General features: G+C 38.5%; 2 long non-coding RNA genes across 2 annotated transcripts in view; both read left to right on the top strand.

Moving 5' to 3' along the window:
- Nucleotides 1-25193, top strand: part of LOC147800057 (uncharacterized) — an 83547-nt gene that overhangs the window by 22873 nt on the left and 35481 nt on the right. The window lies entirely within an intron of this gene.
- LOC147800060 (uncharacterized) lies at nucleotides 1570-11422 on the top strand. Its single transcript, XR_015424229.1, has 3 exons — nucleotides 1570-1838; nucleotides 2224-2320; nucleotides 9671-11422. It is a non-coding gene; the product is annotated as an uncharacterized LOC147800060 (long non-coding RNA).

The raw sequence follows: 25193 nt of genomic DNA, 5'->3' as shown, positions 1-25193 counted from the left end.
ACATAATCTATCTGGACAAATACGTCTGTCCACTGGGGTATTTAATGAGAGTAAATTTGAAAAACAATTCAACTTCTGTATTTCACTCACTTCTCTTTCAAATTGTTTGAGTGTCATTTCTTCTATGCACTGCCAAGGGGCACATACATGTACAAATGGTATTCCAGAGATGCAGGTACAAGTCACACTCCTCTCAGTTTTCTTCGTTCAAAGTAAAATTTAATAATACTGATAATGTTACATGTAAGCAAAAATCAAAAACTGATGCGCTCAGTTTGGAACTGAGAAATTCTTTGTTGGCAAACAGTTATTGGAATGACATGGTTTTGGTAAAGCAGTTTGCATGGTTTTTCCTCCATGGTTGTATAAGTACGGTACACGATGCATTTTTTCCAACAAATTGTTCACAAGTAGGCTGCATTTATTACCTGAACCATGGAGCTATTAAAAGCACCAAGCCTGTGATACAGTGTATTTGATTTCTAATGGCCTCAGTATCCACAATTTCAAAAAAGTTTCACACAAACTTTTTTTGGGGGAGGGAACTTGCATCCTCCATTTAAAAAAAGACAAGAAAGTCTTTCTCAAAGGGGTGGATAGATGCAAAAAATTTATGGAAATGCTTACAACTTAATTTTTTGCAGAAGGGACGTCGTGTGCGACATTTCTGACAGGGAAGTTTAGGGCTAGTCTGATCCACTCTCTCAAGAAGGGGCAGAATCGTGATAATAAAGTGTAGTGATTGCAGTACTTTGATCTACTCTGTCAGTAAGGTGGGCACAAGTCTGACAGGGAAGTTTAGTGCATACTTTGGTCCAATCTTAATAAGGGGGGCAGAATTCTGACAGGGAAGTTTAGTGCATACTTTGATCTACCCTCTCATCAATAAGGGGACAGAATTCTGACAGCAAAGTTTAGTGCGTACTTTGATCTACCCTCTCATCAATAAGGGGACAGAATTCTGACAGCAAAGTTTAGTACATACTTTGATTTATTTTCTCATCAATAAAGGGACAGAATTCTAATGGGGAAGTTTAGTGCATACTTTGGTCTGCACTCTCAGTAAGGGGGCAGATTTCAGTCTTTTGGTTTATGCAGTTACATAACAATCAAATGTGACAAATTATCAGACTCTTATATTCCTGTGGCCAAGACCCCATCTTCTCAGTGGATTCATGCTTGAATACTTTCAAATAATGTTTTTCCAGACTTAATAACTCAATTTTGTTGAAACTCAAGATTTTCCTTAGAATTTGTACATAAATTTACTCCCCAAACAAAATCTAAGCAGGTGAGGGGGGAACATTATTTAGAAAAACCAATCAAGATTTTAACATCCTGAAAGCAACTTTTTACATTAAAACATGGAGAATATTCCTGCTTTATTAATTTTAAATTTCAAATTCTTGCTGTAAATTCAGGGTAGGGAAAACCCTGATTGCGCCATGAAAGACTCCTGCTTTGTGATTGGTCTTGGTTCTCAGGCAGAGGGCTTTTTCTTTTGTGAGGGCATTGCAGGGTGTGGAAATCAGAACAATAGGCTGGAATGCATAGGCAGTGGCACTGTGCTGTGCAGTGTAAAGCATGCAGGACACAGGCCATGTACAGCATGAATGACTTGTCTTTTTGGTACATGTACACAGTAATGCTAACATAGCAGCCCTGTTTTTGCAGTGCATTTTAGAAGTGAAGCTCTTCCTCAGTCTCCCTTGATTTTGATATCTTTCCAGAGAGATGTTATTGTCACTTTCTTCAACATTCAGATTTTGACAATCTGGCTGACAGACAGGGTGCTTTAGTGAAGGTTGACACAGAGCTTCTATCAAAGTCCCCTTAAGGTTAGTGTTCTTCCTTCAAACTCTATGCTAGAATCTACAGAATGGGGAGAGTGGGGAGCTCTTCAGATTTTGGGAAAACTCTCAATGAGGCTCAACATCAACATTAATTCTGAGGTAGAATCTAGAGGGCTTTTGATATAAGGTGCCTCAACACCTCATTTTATAATATCAGCTTGTAAGAGTGGCTGTCAGTCATGACAAAGGCATGGTTTACAAAGATGAAAAAATGGGAGCCTTAAATTTTTAAAGTTTTTGTTAGAGAAGACTTGTAAAAAATCATGATTTCCCACAGATTTGGCAATGGACCAGCAAGGAAGCAACAAAAAATAGAAAGACGTTTTCAAAGGTTGTTCATCCTTAGATACTGATTGTATTCTCTTCACAGGTGGTGATACATGCTTCAACGCTGCTGCCATACAAAGCAACATCAGACAACCTGAGACCTGCTGCATTCCCATATAGTCTGAATAGGGCATCATTGGGTGAGTTCGTTCCACTAGTGTAACCCGATTCCATCCAAACTGAACAGAGCATGCTGATATCTATGGACATTTTGTCCAAAAATTCCATGTACTGTCAAGTGGAAAAATAATTGGCAGCAAGTGGATAACTCATTTCAGATGAATACAGCATGGAAATCAAATCTAACATCTTATCAATTTGAAAAACCTGAACCATAGCAGATACTTTAATAATTTTGACTGAAATTGTCAAAAGATTGTTCTTAGCGATAAAGAAGGGTTTTACTTGGATCAAAGCATCAAAACGATGGGCCCCCTGACTTCTGTAGCATTTATGCAATGCTTGTTACATTTCGTTGGAGGCCAAAACTAATAGAGTAGTCCTTCACAGTCATCAGTTCAGCATGCTCAGTTTTGATGGAGCTGGGTACACTCATCTTTACAGATTTCAAATTGTTTATAAGACCTCTGTACACTGTTGGAGGAGCGTGGATATTGGCAATAAACAGGATACCAAAGGTAACTAAGGTATAGAAAAAATAGAGCAGGCTTTTAATTTCTTTGGCCATGTTGACTGAGAATTAAATAGAAATAGGAATTTGTAATTTTACAGAAGGGATTTGTTTTGGCTCTTGACTCTGAAATGGCATGAACTTGTCATCTTTAACTGTCAAATGATCCAAAATGACGGTATAGTAATAAAACCACTGATAGGCAAAAACATGTAGAACAGTTGCCTTTTGAGGATTGAAGAATCAATAGAAATTGCAGCAGGTGAAATCTTGTCTGAACTGGAAATTGGTTTCCTTACAGCACTTGGAGGTACAAATTGTGTACAATATGTTGTACATGTACAGTACAATCAGGTAGAATGAGATCCAGTTGGGGCTGGTACTCTCAAAATGACAAAAATCTTTGGATAACTTTGGCTCTACCAGTACCACCACACACTGTTTTCAAACTATCAAGCACTATGCTTAATGCTTTAGCAAGACTGAATAAAACAAACCATAAAAAGTGCCTGTCAATAATGCCAGAGGCATAATACTTCTCACAATGAAAAGAGTTCAGATTGTGTGAAGTAATATTAGGAATCCTTGTAGCAATGAAAAAATTGCAGTGCTTTCCTGGTGTTTGGCAGCTAGGGATAGTCACTTTCTTCACTTCCTTCTCTTCCTAAAATACCTGAATCAAATCTTATGCTTTTCTCTTTCAAATCTTTGTATTGTAATTTCATTATGGCCCCTTGTTTTATAATTGATGGTAGAGAACTATAAAAAGTGGCTGCTTTTGAATCGCTGACTTTCTAGAAGTGAAACTTTTTGTACATTTATGTGCTCACATCAGAGTTGTCAAGCAATTTTTATTTCAAACCAAACAAGCTGGATCAAATAGATGGCAAATTTAATTTAGGGAATGAGTCCATAGTCATGTTGAAGGCTAATTTGCTGAACAGTCCTCAGTTGGCATTGCATGAAAAATATTTTCACTGTCATCTTTGAATATTCTGAAGATGTTGCTCAAAAACTGAGTTGTGAGAATGTGAGTGATGAAATCATACATGTATAATACATGTAGTGGCCATGCCAATGCCTGATATAAAGCCTGTTTCTCTGTTATGGTCTGAGAAGTGAGAAGCCTGTTTCTCTGTTATAGTCTGAAAAGTGAAGCACAAAAATTGGCTGAAGAATCAACATCTTGAATTACGTGTATGTTACTTTTCCAAGCTGTGCTTCATTGTGTTTACATTGTCATATTTCCTTGCTAATTTTCTATTCAAACCGTGCATGGTTTCACATGATGAACACTGACCATACTTACATGTAATTAATCCTGAGATGTCACTTATTGCCATGTGACTATTGCAGATTTCTATTCATATCATTATAAGGAAAGTGTTTTCAAACGAAAATTATAGCAAACGTTTCAAGGTATTTTTTTCCCCTTTTTTCTGGAGGTCTTTTTCTTGCGTGTAGAGTATCTCACTAAGTAAATGTTTCTTTGTTCAGTCATTCTTTTGAAATTATGTAACATTTTTCCCCAAAACTTGGACAGATTAGAGTGTCTCACAAAATCCTAGAAGGCTTTGGAGAATGAAAAATCGCTATTTTAAATGTTCAATTCATCGAAAATGAATAATGATAATGTTATAATGATAATGTTATGGATTGGGGTCATAAAGCTACTGAGTTTATTAGACACCGACATATACATGTACATGTATGTCACTTCAAACAACATACATGTATACTGCCTATTTTCAAAAACTTTTCAATGTCATTATGAATGTGCATGAATTTTACTGTCCAGGTTTCATTGAAAAATGTCACGTGCTGTGTACATGTATCAACATTGGAAAAGATAAATCATGTGGAGAATTCATTTCAAATAGCTGGAGACTGGAGGACATTAAAATTTGGATAAATATTTAAACACAAATGCTGACTGGGAAGATTCCATTGTCAGTTCTTTTTTGGGGGGATTGAGGAAGTTATTGCAAAATCAGACTCCTGCTATTTGAAGTGAATTCTTGAGGGCAATGAGATTGATGGCTATAATCAATAATTATTTGAATACCACACATGCTCTGTGATGGAATATGAGTTAACTGATGTATTTCAAGGTGTACCACATTCAGGTACACATTTTGGAATTGCAGTGTCCAAAAATGGCAGTGAAAATACTCCTTTTGTACACACTAATTGTCCTAAGTGTTCTAGAATCTTTTGTATAAGAAGAAACTCATGAACAAAAACTGATTCAGAATATAACATTTTGCCAACAATCTCTGGCTTAGTTTTCTTCATGCTTTACCGATAGTACTTGTTTTAAACATTTAACCCCAATAGTCCTTAAGCCTCCAATACTGAATTGGAGGATTCAGGACTGTTATGGTTAATGTTTTCAGCAAGATACTATACACGTAATATTTATTATTTTATTTGAATGAGCAAAATGAACCCTCCAATTTTGTGGCGACCTATTTCAGCATTTTACTTTGTCAAAAGGCATTTAGTTTTCTGACAAAGAGCTTAATCAAAACTATGTTTTTAGTTTGCTGGAAAAAACACGATCTGCAATGGTACACATGATGTGATTTTTAAAATCATGACCTTGCATGCAGTGAATCTTGTTAGAATGACTTGGCTTACTCATGAATACTCATAATCTTATGAAAAAAATTGAAACATTTTAGAGTCAAGTGTTGCTGAAAGGTGCATGTTATTCAACACACAAAAATTGTCCAAGCTGTTCTGTACAAGTGAGGGTGCTATTGCCTTAATGTAAATCAAAGAAGACACTTTTGCAGGCCTTCATGTTCAAATTTGGCACCCTTAATTTTCTCTTACCAAAACATTTCTGAGAAAAGGTTGTTCACTGGTTTGTTGCCATTCACTGATACAACAATTACCAAAGAAACCAATTTACGATTCCAGCAGTTTAAGGTTCAGTACATGGAATGGTATCACAGTTTTGGTAATGAAGATGGAAATTTACATCAGCATGCAACCAAAGAGGCTCTAAAGTACGGATTAAAAATAGCAAAACAAAAAAATGAAAATTAACTGAAAATCGGGTGCATTATCGGGTGAAGTAAAAAGAAATTGTTGCATAACCCATTTACATTTCATTTACTACATTTTCCATTGTTTAATAATGCATGCGTATTCGACGTGCTTTCAAACACTTGTGTAAGATTTTCATGGTTACAAAATGGTTGATTGTAGTTTTCCACTTTGTTTACGTTTCTTACTGTAGTTGGAAGAGAAGTCAAGATGCTTACACCTTCCTCTACAGGAAATTGGTTATAATCCCTCACAGTAATGACATTTTATAAATTTCTCTATATGTAACACCTGTAAGCCTAGCAAAGGAAACCATATTTCAAAGTCTGATTCTGTCAGGTAGTGTGATTATGGCAAGTGGTGATGGCCCACTACTGTGAAGCTGAGAGCAGTTTCCACACAGACTTCGGTAATGGAGAGACTAGCTCCCTTACAAGATTGTGACTGTCTGTAACAAGTTTAAAATATTAAAGCCAGATTTGGACAAACTGGGCAGAGAATTGTTTCACGTGTACCTGGGCTGCTTCTCCAGCTTCAAATGGCTAGGCCCAGGTCCTTATGAGATTACGGGAGAGGAGCTAACCACACATGTACCCAATTCCATGCCACTGCCGAGGTGTTCAAGTACATCAGTGATGAGGGGTTAGCCTGGAGGACTTAAGTTCTTGTGACGAGGGTCATAGAATGAAGCCCGAATGCTGACTCTCACCATCGCCACCTTCAGTGTTACTTTTTGCATATTGAAGATTTGGGCATCGGTGTCTCTCTTCAGTCAGCAGTAGAGACCTTGATGGTTCATCAGTGACTTATCACCACCCAGTACATGTAGCACATGGAAAACTATGATATAGTTCAACCCAGTGATGCCTCTCCATCTATAAAGAGCTGCACACTTCACATACATGTATCTCCAGCGAGTAGCAATGTAACTGTCACATTTCCTCATTATGCCACCTTCATCGGCAGCTAATGTTTGACAGTTCATCACCATGATGTCTCTCCACCAATTAGCAAATGCAGACCTAGGATAATTCCTCAGTGTCTCTCCAAGTAGCAGATGGAGACCTAGGACAATTCCTCAATGCCTCTCCACAAAGTAGCATCTGGGGACCTAGGAAAACTTCTCACTGTCACTCCACCAAGTGGCAGATGGAGACCTACATGTAGGACAATTCCTCAATGCCTCTCCACCAAGTGGCAGATGGAGACTTGTAACAGTTGATCACATGTCTCTTCATTCAGCACCAAACAGCAACATGCAACGGTTGTAAGCAAGGTTTGCCTTCTCAAAGTAGAAATGGACAATTCATCACAATATCGCTCCTCCCAGTAGCTGAGAAACGAGACTATGAGCCTCTCCATCCAGTGGCAAGTGGAAACTTGTAACAGTTCATCAGTATGATGACGCATTGCCTGATGGGGAAATGGAGAATTGCAGAACCTCGTCACAAAGGAGATGGCTGTGGTAACTAAACAACATGACATGGTTTCCTTTTCAAAGGCTTGCAGGAAAAGGTTTTTTGCCCCAAAGAAACTCAGCCGTGTAAGAAGTGACAAATATTGAAAGCTCTACACACTTACATAGAATGTACTGGATCTCTGGAATGGCCTCACATCAGGGTGCCAGTTGGGAACCAGACCTGACTGGCAGATACAGTGTACATGTATGTGTGTCTCACTACATTTAGTATATTTGGTGGCTGGATTTCATTTGTTTTTATATAATGTATGATTTGGTACTTTAAATTCGAGCAAAACAGAAAATTGTTAATGAACAATCAGTGTGAAATAGAAGGGGATTGAATCTTATATTGATGTATTACAGTTGTTTCCTTGTGACTGGTACTTTGTGGCATATTCTTGCAACATCAGATGGAACTTGGCATATAAAAACTGCAAAATTCACAGCACTTTTTCTCTGATTCTGACATAAATTCATCTTTGATAATTCCTAAAAATGCTGTGGAATATCTTGTTAAAGTGAAAGGAACATCATTTGGAAGACAATTCATTTACAGCTTGTTGTCTCATCAGTTCCATCTTGCATATTTTTCCAAGAAGATGCTGCACCTTTTTGTTTTTATTTTTGGAGGGGGATTGCCCTCGTAGAGAGCAAATAAACAAAGAACTTTTAGCCTGTCTGTCGGTGCAGACAGCATTAAAAACACTAGAAAAAGGGGAAAATCAGGTTTTTATCAACTTAAGCACAAACGTTAACAATTTGTTTGTGACATGTAATTTCTAATTGTAGGTTTGACTGAACAAAGTAACACGACATACTTGTTCAACATACGGTATCATTTGATAAAGAAATCTATGTACACATGGCAGTAGGAGAAAGTCTCTCATACTCTAAACTTGCTGAAATAATGGAACTTCTTCATGCAAGTTCTTATTGAATTGTTCTTGCCAGCTTGGACTTTAATGCATACCAGAGAAACAAGTTAAGTATAGCAACTACAGCAACTCATTTCCAGATCAGTGCTTCAAGTTTGAGTTACTCATTTACATCACTCGCCGTCTTACATGTATGATTTGCTGGAAGGAATCTTAGGAGCAGACAAATTGCAAAGGACGAGTGGGGAATAATTATTTCACACACTGCAAGTTGTAGTTTGCTGACAGCGAACCAACCCTTTGTGAGCACATTAACTGTACATGCACACTTATTGCTCATTGAATAATTACCACCTCATTGGTGGAAAAGGAAGAGTCTGATTGGATGTTACAAGTCACATGGTGCCCACGCAGAGAAAATGCATTTCACTAGAAATTTTTCTTGTGTATTCCACTCCATCAACATCTGAATGGACATGCGACATATGGCCTCAAAGGGATAGCATTTCCCTGTAAAAAGAATCAGCCATTTCTCTACACCATTGGCTAAAGGGGCCCTAGAGTCCCCCCCTTTAACTAGACCCCCAATTGGCTAAAACCTTTATTGTTCTTAATGACGTGCCCCCTAGCTGGTACTTGGGCCTTCTTGATTGCCCAAAGCTGGTGATGGGGCTGAATTTCTCCTTTATCCTCAGAGCTCCTACTGCAATCTACACTTTTCTCATCTGTGGATCTATCCACATGCAGTATATCTGCCTCAGGCATACAGTGTATCCTCATATCTGCTCATTTCCTAATCTTTACTCGGTCAAACACTGCAGAACATTTTCGGTTAACTTCCCACTGGTAAATATTGTCCTGCTGTAAAAGTTTGAGTGGAAATCCATTGCCCCAACTGGATCAAACTACTCCTGTGTTGACTGAAACAGTTTTATGCTCATTCTTAAAGTTTCCTTTAAGGAAGGATATCAGCATCTTTAAGGAAGGATATCGTACATTATACATTGTATCAAAGCGATAAATCTGGAAGGCAGGGTACAGGATAACTAGTATACGGCTGCAAAAACACGGTGAAACCTTCATATTAAATAATGCAAAAAACATATGGCAGAAGTCATGTAAAAACCAGCGAGGAAAAATGTATCTCCGATATTGATGAATTTGGCCGTGCTTGCAGAAATGGCCAACCTTTCAAGGGTGTACGTGTCCATAATGAATGCTTAGAGATAATTGTCATGCAATGCTTGAACAGTTGTTTCCTCTTCATTGCTTGAAAGGATACTGTCTGTCAGTTATTAGGAGGGAGGTTACATCTACATTGGGCTCCTTCCCCATACCAGAATGCTGGATCTGCGTGGCCAATCAAGTCATTTCTCAACTCAACTCTCCTGACAAAATCCTGTACCCTGCCAAGAAGCAAATGTAATGTACTCTTCCTGATATGTTTCCGTTTTTTTCCCCCCTCAAGCTAACTTGTCACAATGACAACTGACAGCACCTCGGCAATCTTCTGACAGCGTGGGCTTCTGATGACAACCCCATCACTGATGCCTCAAGTTGATGTCAACCCTTTGGAACTCTCCTCTTTAAGACTGGCTGCAAACATCTAAGAAAACTGCAAATCCATGGCATTGAAATGACACCATGCATGCATTTATGTTTGACAAATGCATCTCTTGAGAATGATGGTAGAAAAATGGTTGTCTGGTAGAAAGTCTCCATTTATTACTTGTCACCAGTCAACAGGTTCTCCTGTTTCAGGATACATCGAGAATTGAAATGGCCAAAGATTTGTGAAACTATCAATACTACTAGTACATTACAGTTCAGTAAAGACTAAAGCAAATGATGATGCCATGGATTTGCCTTAGTTTTTGATGCAACAAATGAAACCAGGCACATGTTACTTCATGATTGAAATAAAGTAAAAATGATTGAATTGTTGAGTTGAAGAGTGCACATGGATAAACTCAGGAGCATTCACTCTTGGTTGATTTTTACCCAAGAGATTGTGGTCTCTTTTACCTTTTGGACCCAACGAAATACACTGTATTTGAATGACTGAGTTTAGAAAAGACACATTGAAAGAAAGGACATGTGACTGGTTTATTAGTTATTAAGTTACTTTAATTAAATTTATACTTTGTATAAACAGTATTCAGTTTTTTTGATCTACACTTGCACATCACGTACATGTAAACATACATGTACATTTGATTTCGAACTTTCGTAAATCAGTGATGACATTGACAAATTGTGTTTACATGTAGTTTGACATTATTTGGTTCTACAACTGGACTTTATCGCGTTTGCTAAAAATGGTTTATGGCAAAACAAAGAGACGTATTAACCTACTACATTCTCACTTTGGCAAGATAATAGTCTAAGAATGTGATAGCAAGTTTAGAAGTTCAAAGCTTTCCTTCATCTAAAAAAGACTATTACCAGTCAACTTACACCTTGCCAAAAATGGTATTTTACTGCTGGTTGAAGTAATTTGTAAGTTATTTAAACAAAAAGGAATATGAAGTTGAATAGATGACCAGTTGAGCAAAGTACTACTGCAGTTGTGTGATGTGCTAGTGTAGATCTGTATCAAGTGTGACAGTAAAAAGACGTTTGTTTGGTGTTTTGTGTGGGTGATGTTGCCTGCTGTCCATTTCACATTTTTGCTGCAAAAACAGTTTGTTTTTTGAAAGGGTAGGATTTCTTTTCCCGTAGCATTTGAACAATGTTCCTTGCAATTGATGGTACCATATTTCAGAACTTGATGCCTTTTGTTAACCGTCTCTCTCATTGCTTGTAAAAAATAGTCTTTATTTAATCGAATTCAAGTTTTTGTGCATTATTTGTTGGAATGGACAGCAGGCCTGTGTTAAATATTGGTTTTTAGACACACTATCCCTAGAAATAAGTTACGTATTTATCAAAGATCGTAAAGTGCGACAAAGGGGAACAAAGACTTATTACAAACTTTTTGGAGCCATTCCCGAACACAAATTGGCGTATTTGTACAAAGTACTTGTGTTGTGGGCAAAACTGGAATTTCCATAAATGAGTAGGAAAAAGACAATTTCTGTAGTGCCCTCATAAGCCAGTGTGAAAGCAGGTTCTAAACACTCAGTTCAGTTGTGTAGATTTCAAGCAGCCTGACAGTGAAATAAAAAAAGTTGAAGAAACAATTGCATTGTTTTTTTTATTTGAACTTGAACTTGACCTTCACTTTGAACTTGACATTGAACTTAAACTTGAGCGACCAAAAAAAAAAGCACCCAAGCGCATACAAGTCCCCCCTGGGCCACGTGTCCCCGCCCACAGACACCAACAGGTCCAGTGAGTTGCCCACTGCATAAACTCGCAATCAGTTGTTCTTGATGTGTACAAACTCTCTTGATCTTAAAGGCCTTAGTTGACTGCAACATAAATAAGAATCCCATAAACTCCAACAATTGGTTCACTTTTCCACGCAGCAGATGGCAATGTATTTCCACAACTCTAACGATAGCAAAGAAAGGAAAGTTCTCACGACCAAACTCCTAATTGCTTCCATTTGATATTTCAGTTGTTCACAGTGAAATCATGGTCACGATCCTTTAAATGAAATGTTCACCAATTTGTCAAATTTTGTTTGTTTTTCTGAGACAAATTTTACGTCTTCTGATTCCAAGTCAGTTTTCTTAGTCCCTTATTGTGTGTAACCATCACTAGTTAACTCTAAAAACTGCCAATTGTTTACGTTACAGATCCACAGTCAGTTTTACTGGGTTTTTTTCCTGTCCACTTTCTCACCCTCTGTTTGAGGTCAAACTATCCCCTGAGGGCTTCCAATTCCTGTTCCAATGTAATAGAGTGCAATTTGATTTGTGAGTGCAAAAAAGTTTTCCGATATCAGATTTGTTGGAAAAAGAAATAAAGCTCTTGGCAAAGTAAAAAACTGCACCTTTCGTTTGGGTTTTCAAGGACCAAATGTATCGTAACTTAATATCGTAAGTTGATAAATTTGCATCAATTTGTTGTTTTAATTGGCACCATTTCAACTAAAAAAGGTCACTACAATACTTTCCTCAGCACTATTAAATTTCTATCCATTTCTTTATTAATAAAATTTCAGCCCTGCATTTGAGAAAGTCCAGTTTTGAAGCAACTTCCAAGAAAGAGTTTGAGAAGGACTTAAGTGTTTTTCAACTTATTACCTTTGCTCGCTCTGTGTTCCAAGGATAAACACTTTTGAAGCAACTTTTCAGAAATGTTTTGAAATGTAACCACCTGAGCTCATTTAGGGTTTTAGTTGACTAAAACTCAACTACGACGAAGCATTCATCGTGTTAAGTTCTCAGCAATGTGTTCTACCAACTATTTCATTCAAGTGGCTTTGGAAATACATCGAAATTAACAAACCACTCGAAAATATCCAAGCAAGTGGATACCTCTATGAATAAAACATGTTTCAGTGAAAAAAAAAGAAATACAGTCATTGTGACCTTATTTCGCTTGTTACGTGCGAGTAAAGCAACTATTGGCAAGCTTCTGCTCATGGATTCTATTTCAACTAACACGTTCCTGACCTCCGTTGCTTTTCTGGAAATAGTCAATGTCCAACTTTCAATAACTCCTGTGTGCTGCTTGTTTTAAGTGCAGCCAACTTTGTCAGATATCCACATAGGTTCTTGAAGACCAAAAGAACTGAATTAAGGACAGTAATGAAAGTGCAGACATTTCCATTTAAATTGTATTCCTTTTTTTAAGCAGTATATTTTGCCTGCTATGCCCTGGTGTGTCGCACCTTCTGAGCAACCATGCTGCTCGGTGACTTGGTGGACAATGTGGTAGCAATCTGCCTGTCGGTATCCATAGAAACTGTGGCGTCCAATGACACGGGGTTAGCCTGTCCCGTACTCCATGCTAAATTTAATTGAAGTTTTCATTAATTCATGCACTTTACGATTACATCTTCATGTGTTGCTCTCATACACCCTTACAATCTCATGGCAGTTTGGTGTACACTGGTCTACATAATCACAGATATTGCACATGCTCACATGCTAACTTGAACAGGGCCCAGGAAAATCCATACTTTAAAAAAATGCATATAACTTCACTGACTCCGTGCCTGAACGAATTTAGCTTTTCAAAAGCATATGATTTGACCAAGGGCGTTATACATCATAATAGTTTACCAAAAAATGGATTGTTGATTGCATGTTGTGGCAAACTTGCTAACTGTAGATTTCATGATGTCAAGAATGATTCAGACTACTGTGCGCCTCAAAATGGGTTACCGTGAAGAAAAACACATGTTGCAACGTAACATGTCAGAAACAGTCAACATCCCCACACTAAGTGATACTCCCACAATATAAGGATGCAACAGTTTGACTGGGGACGCCAGCAAAAAAAGTTGTAATTTGATGTCTGAGAAATGTTGGATGTGTTTTCATGTACAAAGCTGACAGTTACATGTAGTATGTGTGACCCTAGTAAACAGTAAAGAACAGATTAACTGTGGAATACCATATGAAATTGAGGATTGAATTCCTCCCTGATGCAAGGACTTGGTGGTACACTGCATTGTGCATGGCTTCTAGCCATTACCAAAGACTAAGGAACCCTGCACCGTTACTCAGAGGGACAAACATGATCCACAAGTCATATGCAAGAAGGCATTTGCGCACCGTAATGCAACTTTTTCACCTCAAATGAGCAGTAAAGTGATTGGACAACTGCCAACCAAAATTTAGAGTGTTTTTGGAATCACACAGTGTGCCTGCACATGTCTGCTCTTAGGCAGACATTTCAGTCAAACAGGAACCACCATTTCTAAGACTAATGACACTTGAGTCAGTGCGGCATATGCATGATTTTTGTGTTCCTTCCATTTGAGGGGGTTGAGGAAAGGACTTCAGTTAGCAAGTTCACCAAAACAGCTTCGACATGCACTAAAAAACAAGAGAAAGAACTTTGGCCAAGTATCTAATGGATTTTCCTGGGCCCTGCTTCAAATTCACACAATAACACTATCAATGAATGCCTTTGACTTTATTTCTACTTGCTTAATTAAACCATATATTGCATGAAGACCAAAAGCCAGGTTCAAACAGTTCTGACCACCATGTCAGCCACAGCTAAGTTTATTTGTTGGAAACGGTGACCAAAAAAATGAATTCAGCCAAGGAGATTTAAGCTACTCCTGTAGTCCCTATGATTCGCTTACTTGTTTCGATAAATATCTTTATCTTCCAATAATTATTCCACATCAAGTACACACTATTACTTTGTCACCGGAAACAACTTCAACTTATCAAATTTGTTACCATTCCAGCCCCACCTTACTGTGTGCATTTTTCACTTCAGTTGGATTTGTCCTGCCTCAAGCATTGGCAAGCAATGCAGTGTACAGTGTATGCAGAGGAAGCAAGATGCATTTATTGCTTTCACTTTTTCTGCACTTGTTAAAAAGTATCACCCGCCGCAATTTTACTAAATACATTGCTTGCTTTTTTTATAAGCAGAAAAACCTGTCTGATTAGAAATATCATCTGCAGAAAAAATATATTCACAAAAGAAATGCTAACTTTAACTTTTGTCCTGTATCATGTTTCATTGTAGACAAAATATGCCAATGTACAAAAACGAAGAAAAAAGACTAGCAACCCTACATAAGGTCCACTATCTCTGAAGTTAGATTTACATGTACAGTTGGACCTTGTTAATAAGAGCACTGTTTATACAAGATTCTGCTTTTTACAAGGACAATTTTAGGTCCCAATCCTTTGTTTTTCATTGTTTTCATGCCTGATAATACAAGGTTCCTGTTATAACAAGGTAATTGACCAAGTCTGAAGGACCTCTATTTATTCCTATCCATTGTGAGGTATTTTTTGAGCTGACCATATTACAAACTGACAACCTTAAATTACTGGCTTACTGACAGTGCGGTTTCCAGACCATTGACCATGAACACTTGAAGGAATATCTCCAAGGAAGATTGCATCAGTTTTCAGAGTTTGAAACAAACCTAGTTCATTTCTTCAAACTATTTTGAAAGATATCTTTGAGATTGACAAATGTGACCTGCATGGAGCATGATAGTCTTCAGTCCAAGGCAATACCTCTTGCTTTATTATGTTTCAGTTGGTTTTTCAGTGGGCAAATATGGAAGTCAATACATGTACAAACTTGCTGCATGTAGATGTAGAGAAGGTCCAACCAAGTTTCAGTAATTTCACTCGTACCTTATTTCTCCAAAATGCATGCAGTTGTAAACACAGTACAAATGCATGTACATACTTCAAACTGAGTGAAATCTTTGACCTCTAAAATTCCAATACTTTTTCAAGTTTGGAATGGAATTCCTGGCAGAGGAGTGAGAACAGTTTACCAAGAGATTTGACTCTGGCTATTTGAAAATACTTCCATTTCAGGACATGAGTTAGGAGCAAGGACTTCTCAAAATTTACTTTCCATTAGCCACATTTACATTGGTCACTGATGTGGACTTAGCCACACAATGTGAACTCAGCCCTAGAATGTTTTATGAACATTAGCCTTTGCTGAAAATACCATACACGAGAATTCATTCTTTAAGAAGTGGTTCTACTGTCACCAATCTACTGACATATTTTTCAGGTTTGAGCAACTTTTTTTTGGTGGTGGTGGTGGCGAGGGCAAAGTTTGTTCCATTTGGATATACTACAGAGGTAGGCATTCACCATCAACAGCAAAGCAAGACCAACTGTCTTCAGAGGTTTAAAGCTGGATCAGAATACTAGAAGTATACTTTTGAAACAAGAATTTACTTGAATTAGAATCTGGTCATTTAGGCAGTCCAGTTGCTAAACTATGAATTTCAATGTACATGTACATGCAAGGGGGAATGGATTTTTGTCCAGGTAACTTGTTGATATTAGGATTATAATGGTACACTTGATCAAGGCATTGACAATTCCTTCGCCTCAATCAGAGGAAAATATCGGCATACAAAGCCAGGCAAGTCAGATGAATGAAATTCTTATTCATGCCTGGGATGAAGTTGAACAACATTTAGCTGATAATCTGCAAAGACTGGAAGTTGATGTGAGGAGTTTCTGAAGGTGAAGGTGTAACTATAAAATGGATCCAAGGAGAAGTCAACTGCAGAAGACAGACTTCCTCACGGTATCATTTCTAGGGACATGATCTCCATGGACAAGGCTCTGGAGTTTTATTGATAACATGGATTGATGAAACACCCGGTACCTGTCACTCGCAGACAGGATAAACGATGTCACCTTTCGTAAGAGCATCCATACATGTGATGTACATGCTGTGTAAACCAGCACAAGTTGATTGTACATACTTGGTAAAAGCAGGCATCATATGACTACACAGCAAACAAGTGCTGTTTGTTGTAACAGCAATCAAACAAAATGAACTTTTGTCTCTCTCTTGCCGACCTTCAGTGGGTGTCTGTGAAGATTGTGCCTGCTAGATGCCTGTAGATTCTGGCAAGAATGGAGCTAGCAAACCCTAGTCCCTGACACAAAGCTCATGTGTCAAGATGCTTCATCAACCATGCCATTTTGGCCGTCTTTACTATCAGCAGTGGAATTTTTTCAACCTACCCATACAAGCCTCTCTCCATCACATAACCTTTTTACCTCATAAAAGAGAACTTTTGTTGCAGTATCTGCAATTTGTTTCTATCATGTTCTCTGATTAGTATCAATTTTTTAACAGGTCAATGCCTTGATCAAGTGTACTGATATTGCCTTAGACTGAAGACTATCTGTGCAATACTGTGTTTGTCTATGCAGCCAGCGTACCACTCCTAGCCATGAGATGTACCTTGGGTTTATCAAGCAACACATGAGGATGTCTACACAGTGCATGAATTAATACCACAAACTTCAATTAAACTTACCATGGACCTTGTAGCCGGGACTGGCTCCCCGTGTCGATGCCACAGTTTCTGTTTAGGATACTGAGAGGCAGATTGGCTACCCAATCTCCCAGACCATTCACTCCTCTGATTGAGGGCAACACACACCATTTTCAATTTGTCCTGATTCCATTTCTTTGCTTGTTGCTATACAGTACCGGTAGTTCCCCTCCCTGTTTTTAAGGGACGAGGAAATGGTTGAGATACAAGTTACAATTTCCTGAATGAAATGAGTTGATTCTGAGAGAGCTTTTTCATTCTGGAATCAATCCAGTTCATTTCTGCCCTTGCTAGCTAGGATGTCATTCAGCAAGGATGGACTTCTGTTGTACAGAGCTTGAGCTTTGAACATTGTCTATTCATTTGAGAGAGAATAACATAAGATGACAGACTTGCATTTCTCTGGTTCTCTAGTCAACACATTGCATGCTGTAGCTCATAGCGTGTGTATCTGTACAGTAGTTTTCCAAAACATTGAAATTGCTTCTTTTTTGGACAAACTCTGAGCCAGTGTGTGTTTCCTTTTTTGCCTGGAGTGAATGGTCTGGATGCATCGTCCACCCAGCAATCTAACAGCATGGTTCTCCCCCTTGACACACCAGGGACTTCTCCACAGAACTTTTGAAGGAGTTTGGCTTTCATTTCTTGTTTCTTCTTGCCATGCTACAAGCACTTCAACAATGCAAAATTAGTCAACTGACTGCAATTGAATTTATCTTTTTCCAATTTCAACTTTGAGAGATTTTAAAGCTATTTTGTTTCCAAAATCTTTGAGAAAAAGGGTTGAAATGAAGGTTATATGTACTTCTTGTAGTTGCTTCAAAATCAAAACTGAGTAAAACACAAAAACCAGAATGAAATACTTCTTTTATCAGAGTGACTTCAAAATTTCTGAATTTGGCTTTTTACATCAACAGTAAAATGGCGGTTTGGGTTTATGAAAAGTTTGCTCTCTCATCTCCCCCAAAATGCTAATTATGTTGCTCATCAAAAAATGTTATTTGTACTTTTTTATTTAGTTTTGGTCAATAACTGTTTGTCACAAATTGCTAAAAAGCACCCCCCCCAAGGGATGATTTCCTTCTCATATTTTTCTTTCCTTTTTTTCATTATACCGGTAGCTCAGGTGCAGTTGATCACTTACTGAATTTTATTTCATTTGCTGCTAAGCGTTCATTTTTCTTATAATTCTTTGTTCGAGAGAACTGACTGTGGACTGAGTTGGCACAACAAAAGACAGAAGATTGTTGAGTTATACCATGGAAGATACCCACAACAGGAGACTGAGAAAACTGCCTTAGAATCATCCAACATTCAAAATGTCTAAGAAAAAGTGAACTAAAGTGACCATTTGTAAACATTTCACTTTGCTGGATCCAAACCATGATCAACTGGAATTTCTGAATTATCGATGGAGCAATTTTGAGTAGGTGTGAAAAACAGTTCCTTTGATTTGCAATGTTTAGAGTCATGGATACATGCATCTGCTTGGCAGAAAAGATAAACCAATTGTCAAAGTTGACAGGATCCTTACCATGTTGCTGCCAACCCCAGCATCTAATGATCTGAGAGTTGTAACACATCTTGAACAAACCGATCACAAGTTATGCAGCAGGGCAACTCACCGGAACCTGTCGGTGCCTGTGGACGGGGAACACGCAGCCCACACCAGGGGGGACTTGTATGCGCTAGGGTGCTTCGAGAGATTTGAGTTTGCCTGTTGGTGAAGGAAAGGTATGGTGCAACGTTAACAGTGGCTTCAAGATGTATAATCAGCACCCAGCACACACACAAATAATTCTGTACAAACATAAACTGGATCCAATGGAGATAAAATAACAATTAACACAAACTTAAAATTCAGTTATACACCGTAAATGAACATGTATGCTTTGAATATTATTGGTAGATTTTGAAAGAAATAAAAACCTGATCAAGTGACATGCAATAATCTTGTTAATGGAGTTGGACTTTTATGCAAAATGTTAATGCTTTCAAAATTAGATATGTTTTTTTCCTTGCTTCTTTAAAAAGAGCATTCAACTGAAGAGAACTTGTCTTTACCACACACCTAAATTTGATGGAGTTGGATGTGAATGGAGATTGTGACTGTTAAATAAAAATTAACTGAAGTTTGTGGACATACATGTAGCATTTTCAATGATTAACCACTAGGTAAAAAGAAGTGTAGCTCCGAACTGACCCAAGAGCAATAACTTTAATTAGCTTCTTTTTAGCTACTTTGCTAGCACTTCAGTGGTTCATGCATGTTTTGAAGGAATAAACTACATCTTCTCAAGGTCTGATGTTGCTCACACTATTAATGAATACTACGCATACGTAATCAGAACAAACTATTAAATGATGTGATTTGGATGTGTGCCAGTGCTGATTATACTCAAGATGCTGGGTAAGAGATTGGTAAACATTGCATGTTTGAGGAATTTGTCAATTTTCAAATGATGTGGTTTTGGCGAATTTTTGAGGAAACTCAGAAACATCTCATGGGTGCATCAAATACACGTACGTCCAACTCTAAACCAGAGAAACGTTTGAAAATCATCAACAGAGTAACAACCATGTAGAAATATCAGGTTTTTATACTTGAAGAGAATGCCCATGAAGAAGCAATGTACAACTCCACAGTCTGACACCAAGAATGGAAAGCGTTTTTTCTCCAGAGACAGTTGGTACACTGTGGTGACTGTTGACCATTGATAACAAAGTGTTGTTTACCAATCTAGTACCCAGTCCCCCAACAGGCATACTGCCAGTACCAGGCAAATGTTCTCAAACAATGAATACACTTACATGTAAGACAACCAGCCCCCTAAGAATACTGCACAAATGTTAAGGATTAGTGTCAACATAAACAGTTGGAATTTTGTTCAGCTTATTTCCTTGCAGCAGTAAGTAGTCAGCTGCCTGTACCCTGGTCCCTGGTACTTCTTCCTGCGTTCATCAGACTTGTTTTCTTGTGGTTATTTTCCAAATGCTTTTATATGCATTTCAGTGATTCTATAAATGACCAAATTCTCTCTACAGCAACAGAAAATTGAGATTATCAAAAGAACCTTAACTTTTACTGACAAGTGAATACGAAGTTGCAATTTTCTGAGATCAGATATTCTGTAGGGGGGCTGGTTAAATGCTTTCCAATTGCACAATGTTATGGCACATTCTGTGCATTGGATAATTAAACCATTTCTAGAGTCCTTCATTTTAGAAGTGTCCATAACACAGCATTGTTCATGTGCTGAGGTTGTCCACAAGTCCCCCAAATGGTAACTTCAAGTTTAGGTCCAAAGATGTGGCACTGAGGGGACAGGGTTGGAAGTCAAATGAATCCAGAAAAGTCACTTTCTGAAACTCAGTTCCAGTGACCTGCTCTGAGATTGCAATCCATGTAGAATTCTAGATGTCTGATGCAATTGGTTCCTATCTTGTCACGGCAGTCAACAGTGGCACACTGATCTTTCCTGCTAGGAAAGCAGTGTACGTGTACATGTACATTGCTCAACGTCAAAGGCCATATGTCAGCAGTCTTCAATTATCTCAAGTCACAGGCTTCCTTCATACAGCCTTGTACCAGGAGGGATGAAAGTTACAATGTATTAAATTCAAATTGGCTTCAATATTGAAGTTAACACTATGACAGCCCTTCTGTCTTGGACAGAGCAAAGGGCTTCAGAAGTGGCTGACCAGTCCAACAGCAGGAAATTAACAGCAAACTTAATACATGTAGAAGGGTTCATCTGTCCTTCTGCAGTAATGAGTTCCATGCTGTGTGACTGGCTGTCTCCTATGAGTTCCATTAGACTGTCTCCTGTGAGTTCCATTAGAGGAGTCATTTCACCGGGCTGTCTTCCTTTGGAGGATATGTTCCACTGACTGAGTGAATTGGGGAACCTGGATGCAGTCCATATTCACCAAGTCCTCTCTCATGATGACTGATCCATGATACTGACTGCAGTGCCTGGGGCTTAGTACAGCAACATCCAGTGGGTTTTCCAGGGTGTACTTCCATGCAGCTTTCTGGGTTGGTTTGATGATCTGAGGGCAGCTGTCTTCCTTGACAGGGAATCTGCAGGAAAGTTGTAAGGAAAGAGATTAAATACTTTGTTTTATTGATCAAACCACACTCTGATACTGTACAGCAACTGTCAGAGAATACATGTCCAGTGTACATACATGTACTAGCATTTCCTTCTTTGCAACAGCTTCAAGTTCCAAATGGTCAAATTTCCAGTTTACAATCAAATGTGGATATGTTTGGAAACTGGCCACACTGAAGATTTGTAGAACATTTACTGACATTCCAAGGTACATGTGTTTCACAAGACGTGAATCAAATCTCCATAAATACATTATACTGTAATATTTGTTTCTAAATGGGGTACAGATGCTGATTGTTGCGAGTTCTTCTGAGTGACCTATGATTCTATACTACCCTCTGGTAGATCAGGATTTCCATGGGATACAATCGCACATGCGTAAAACTAGTAACCAATGCACATTGTTGGCCTTTCGGAATTGATTTATTCCCTATGCATCAATGGTCAGGGGAGACAGTAACAAAGTGCAGCCATTGTGAGGAAGATTTCTTCGTGACTCAGCTACATGTACTGTATTTGAAGTTGGCACAAAGGGCACAATAGTGCCAAAGGTACCATTAATCTCACAACAACAACAACAACCGCTTACAATGTTACAAAAAGGTTAATGTGTGACGCACTGCTTAAAGCCAAATCTAAATTTTTCAGAGATTCCCTTGCGAACTGCAACATCAAGGACGCCTTCAAAGTCGTCAATGAACTAACAACAGCCCCAAAGCAAATACCTTCAACATCCGACTCGGCATCCTCCCTTGCTAACAACTTTGGCCAATTCTTTGGAGACAAAGTCAACAAAATTCGGGCAAATATAGACAGTGTTCACAACATAATGGCTACACCTACTGAAATATCGATGTTACACCACGACTGTCACCTGTCTGAACTTCACCGTATTGCTGAGACTGATCTCCTTGAGATAATACCAAAATCAGCCACCAAATCGTGTCGGCTTGACCCAATTCAAACTTGATTGCTTAAACAACACCGACATATTTTTCTTCCTAAACTGACTGAGATTGTCAATGTCATTTTGTCATCTGGTCATTTCCCTGAGTCACTACGCGTCAGTGTGATTACGCATATTATAAAGGAGCTCTCCCTAAACCAAGATGAACTCAACAACTATTGTCCTGTCTCAAACCTCCGTTATTTGGCTAAGCTAATTGAAAAAGTTGTGTGCAAGCACCTGAGTAACCAGCTATCAGCCCCCATCACATTGCCAATCCCTTCCAATCTTCATATAAGGCTGGACATAGTACTGAGACTGCACTTCAGTGTGATACATGTACTACACTCACTAGATCCTAACAAAGCTGTGTTCTTAATTCGATTAGAGTTCTTAATTCTATTAGATTTGTCAGCTGCATTTGACACACTTGACCAAGACATCATGCTGAGTCGTTTTCAGCATAGGTTTGGCATTAATGGTACAGCACTTAAATTGTTTGCTTCTTATTTCCAAGAAAGACTGGATTACAGTATGTACATGTTGCTGGGGTTGATTCTGAGGAAAGGCTACTCTTGTCAGGAGTCCCCCAGGGCTCAGTCATTGGCCCTTTGACGTTTACCATGTACATTGTACATCAGCCCAGTCTGTGATATTTTACGTCAACATGACATCCATTATCACATTTATGCTGAGGACATTCAGGTTTAGTTGGAATTTGATCCGATGACTCCCAATGATGCAACATGCACTCTGTTTAGGTTGTAAAACTGCATCAGAGATGTTCAATCCTGGATGATTGTTAACAAACTTCAACTTAACAATGACAAAACTGAATTCCTAATAGCCTCATCCGCTTACCATCAGAAGCGTTTGAACCACCTGACCCTCACTGTCAACAACAGTGCAATTAAACCATCCCCATTAGTGAGAAATCTAGGCGTCACATTGGACAGTACAATTTCAATGACACCCCACGTAAACACCATATCCAAATCCATCAACTACATGTACATGTACCACATACGAAATACATGTATATCTAAGATTTGGAAATATATTGACAAAGAAACGTGTCATGCTGCTGCCAGAGCCTTAGTCCTGTCACGACTTGACTACTGCAACTCTCTTTTTAATGATAAATCCTACGTCATTAACAGCATTCCCATCCTACACTACAAGGACACCGACATCATCAATGATGGAGAAAAGGCTGAAGCCCTGGCTAATAGTTTTGCCAAAGTTAGTAGCAATGACAACTACTGCCCCTCTTGTATCACCACTAAGGAAGAAACGGAGAATTCATTCATAATTAACCAAAACAATGATAACATCATTAACGAGTCTTTCACCATAGAAGAGCTACATGTAAACTACATGTATGCAACTGATTCTTCAAAATGCACATCCCCTGGCAAAGATGGCATCAGTAACAATGTTATCGAACACTTCCCCATTAAAATCCGTGATTATCTCCTAATTATCTCTAACTTACATGTAATCTGGCATTCTTCCAGACATGTATGTCCCAAGCAATGGAAAGACGCAATTCTCATCCCCATTCTTAAACCTAACAAAGACCCTTGCAATCCGTCTTCTTACAGGCCTATAGCTCTGACTTCATGTCTATGTAAAATCATGGAGCGCATGGTTAACTCTTATCTTTCCTGGTTTTTAGAAAGCTACAACCTGCTTTCACAGTATCAGAGTGGTTTTCGCAAAGGTCGGAGTACCGAAGATCACATACTGAACCAGGAGATTTCTATTAATAAAGCAAGATCTAACAGAGCGAGCACTCTTGCCGTTTTTCTGAATATATAAAAGGTGTACGATATGTTGTGGCGTAAAGGAATTGTGATTAAACTGCAGGTTAAAGGTATAACTGGGAGAGTCACCCAATGGATCAACAACTTCCTCACAGACAGGACAATTCAAGTCAAAATCAAGAACTTTCTTTCGGCAGAAAGAATCTTGGATAATGGTGTCCCTCAAGGGAGTGTTATCAGTCCTCTCTTGTTAAAATATTGCTGTTAATGATCTGTCTCACAGCATCAGCAGTTGGCGTGACAAATGGGGTTTTAAGCTATTGATTGCCTGAACTACATGTAATGCTGTTCTTTTCACCACTAAGATACGAGCCAACATCTCTTTGAATGTCAATAACAACAACATTCAACTACAACCTTCAGCTAAATTCCTAGAAGTCACCTTCAACAATAGACTAACATGGAAAACTCACATTGACAATGTCATAACTAAATGCAGTAAAAGACTTAACATTTAATACACGTAGATGTATTTGTGACAACACCAGGGGTCACTTGTATACTGCTCTTATAAAGCCTATTCTGGAATATGGGTGTGAAGTGTTTAATTCAGCATCATCGTCACTCAAACAAACCCTTGATAGTATTCAGTACCAAGCCCTTGATAGTATTCAGTACCAAGCCCTTGATAGTATTCAGTACCAAGCCCTTGATAGTATTCAGTACCAAGCCCTTGATAGTATTCAGTACCAAGCCCTTGATAGTATTCAGTACCAAGCCCTTGATAGTATTCAGTACCAAGCCCTTGATAGTATTCAGTACCAAGCCCTTAAACTATGCACTGGTGCTATCCATGGTTCCCCTCTCTACAGACTTCACACTGAATGTGGGCACCCCTCTTGGCTTTTCAACAACAGTTTTTATGTAACTTTTAAGGAACTAAAATTCATGCTCACAACAATCATCCTAATGATTTTTTTCCATCAAGACAACTAGCAAATGTACTACTGTGCTGAAAAATGGTCTCCGTCTCCTCACAAAATCCCTTTTGAAGCCAGAATAGATCCCAACACCCTCACTATTTGTCCACTTACTGATTTCCATCATACACCTTCAGTTTCTATGGAAATCATTTCCCATATACATGTACAATGTAACCCAGATACTGTACCCCTCCTGATGAAAAAAGGAATATTTCCATGGAAATCATCCATACCACATTGGACGATTCACTACATACATGTACA

Source organism: Acanthaster planci, linkage group LG02 (assembly GCF_054643075.1).
Source record: "Acanthaster planci isolate LZ-2023a linkage group LG02, COTS_SCS, whole genome shotgun sequence".
NCBI classification, from domain to species: domain Eukaryota; kingdom Metazoa; phylum Echinodermata; class Asteroidea; order Valvatida; family Acanthasteridae; genus Acanthaster; species Acanthaster planci.
The sequence above is the reverse complement of the archived record's forward strand: the minus strand, read 5'-3'. Positions and strand labels throughout refer to the sequence as shown.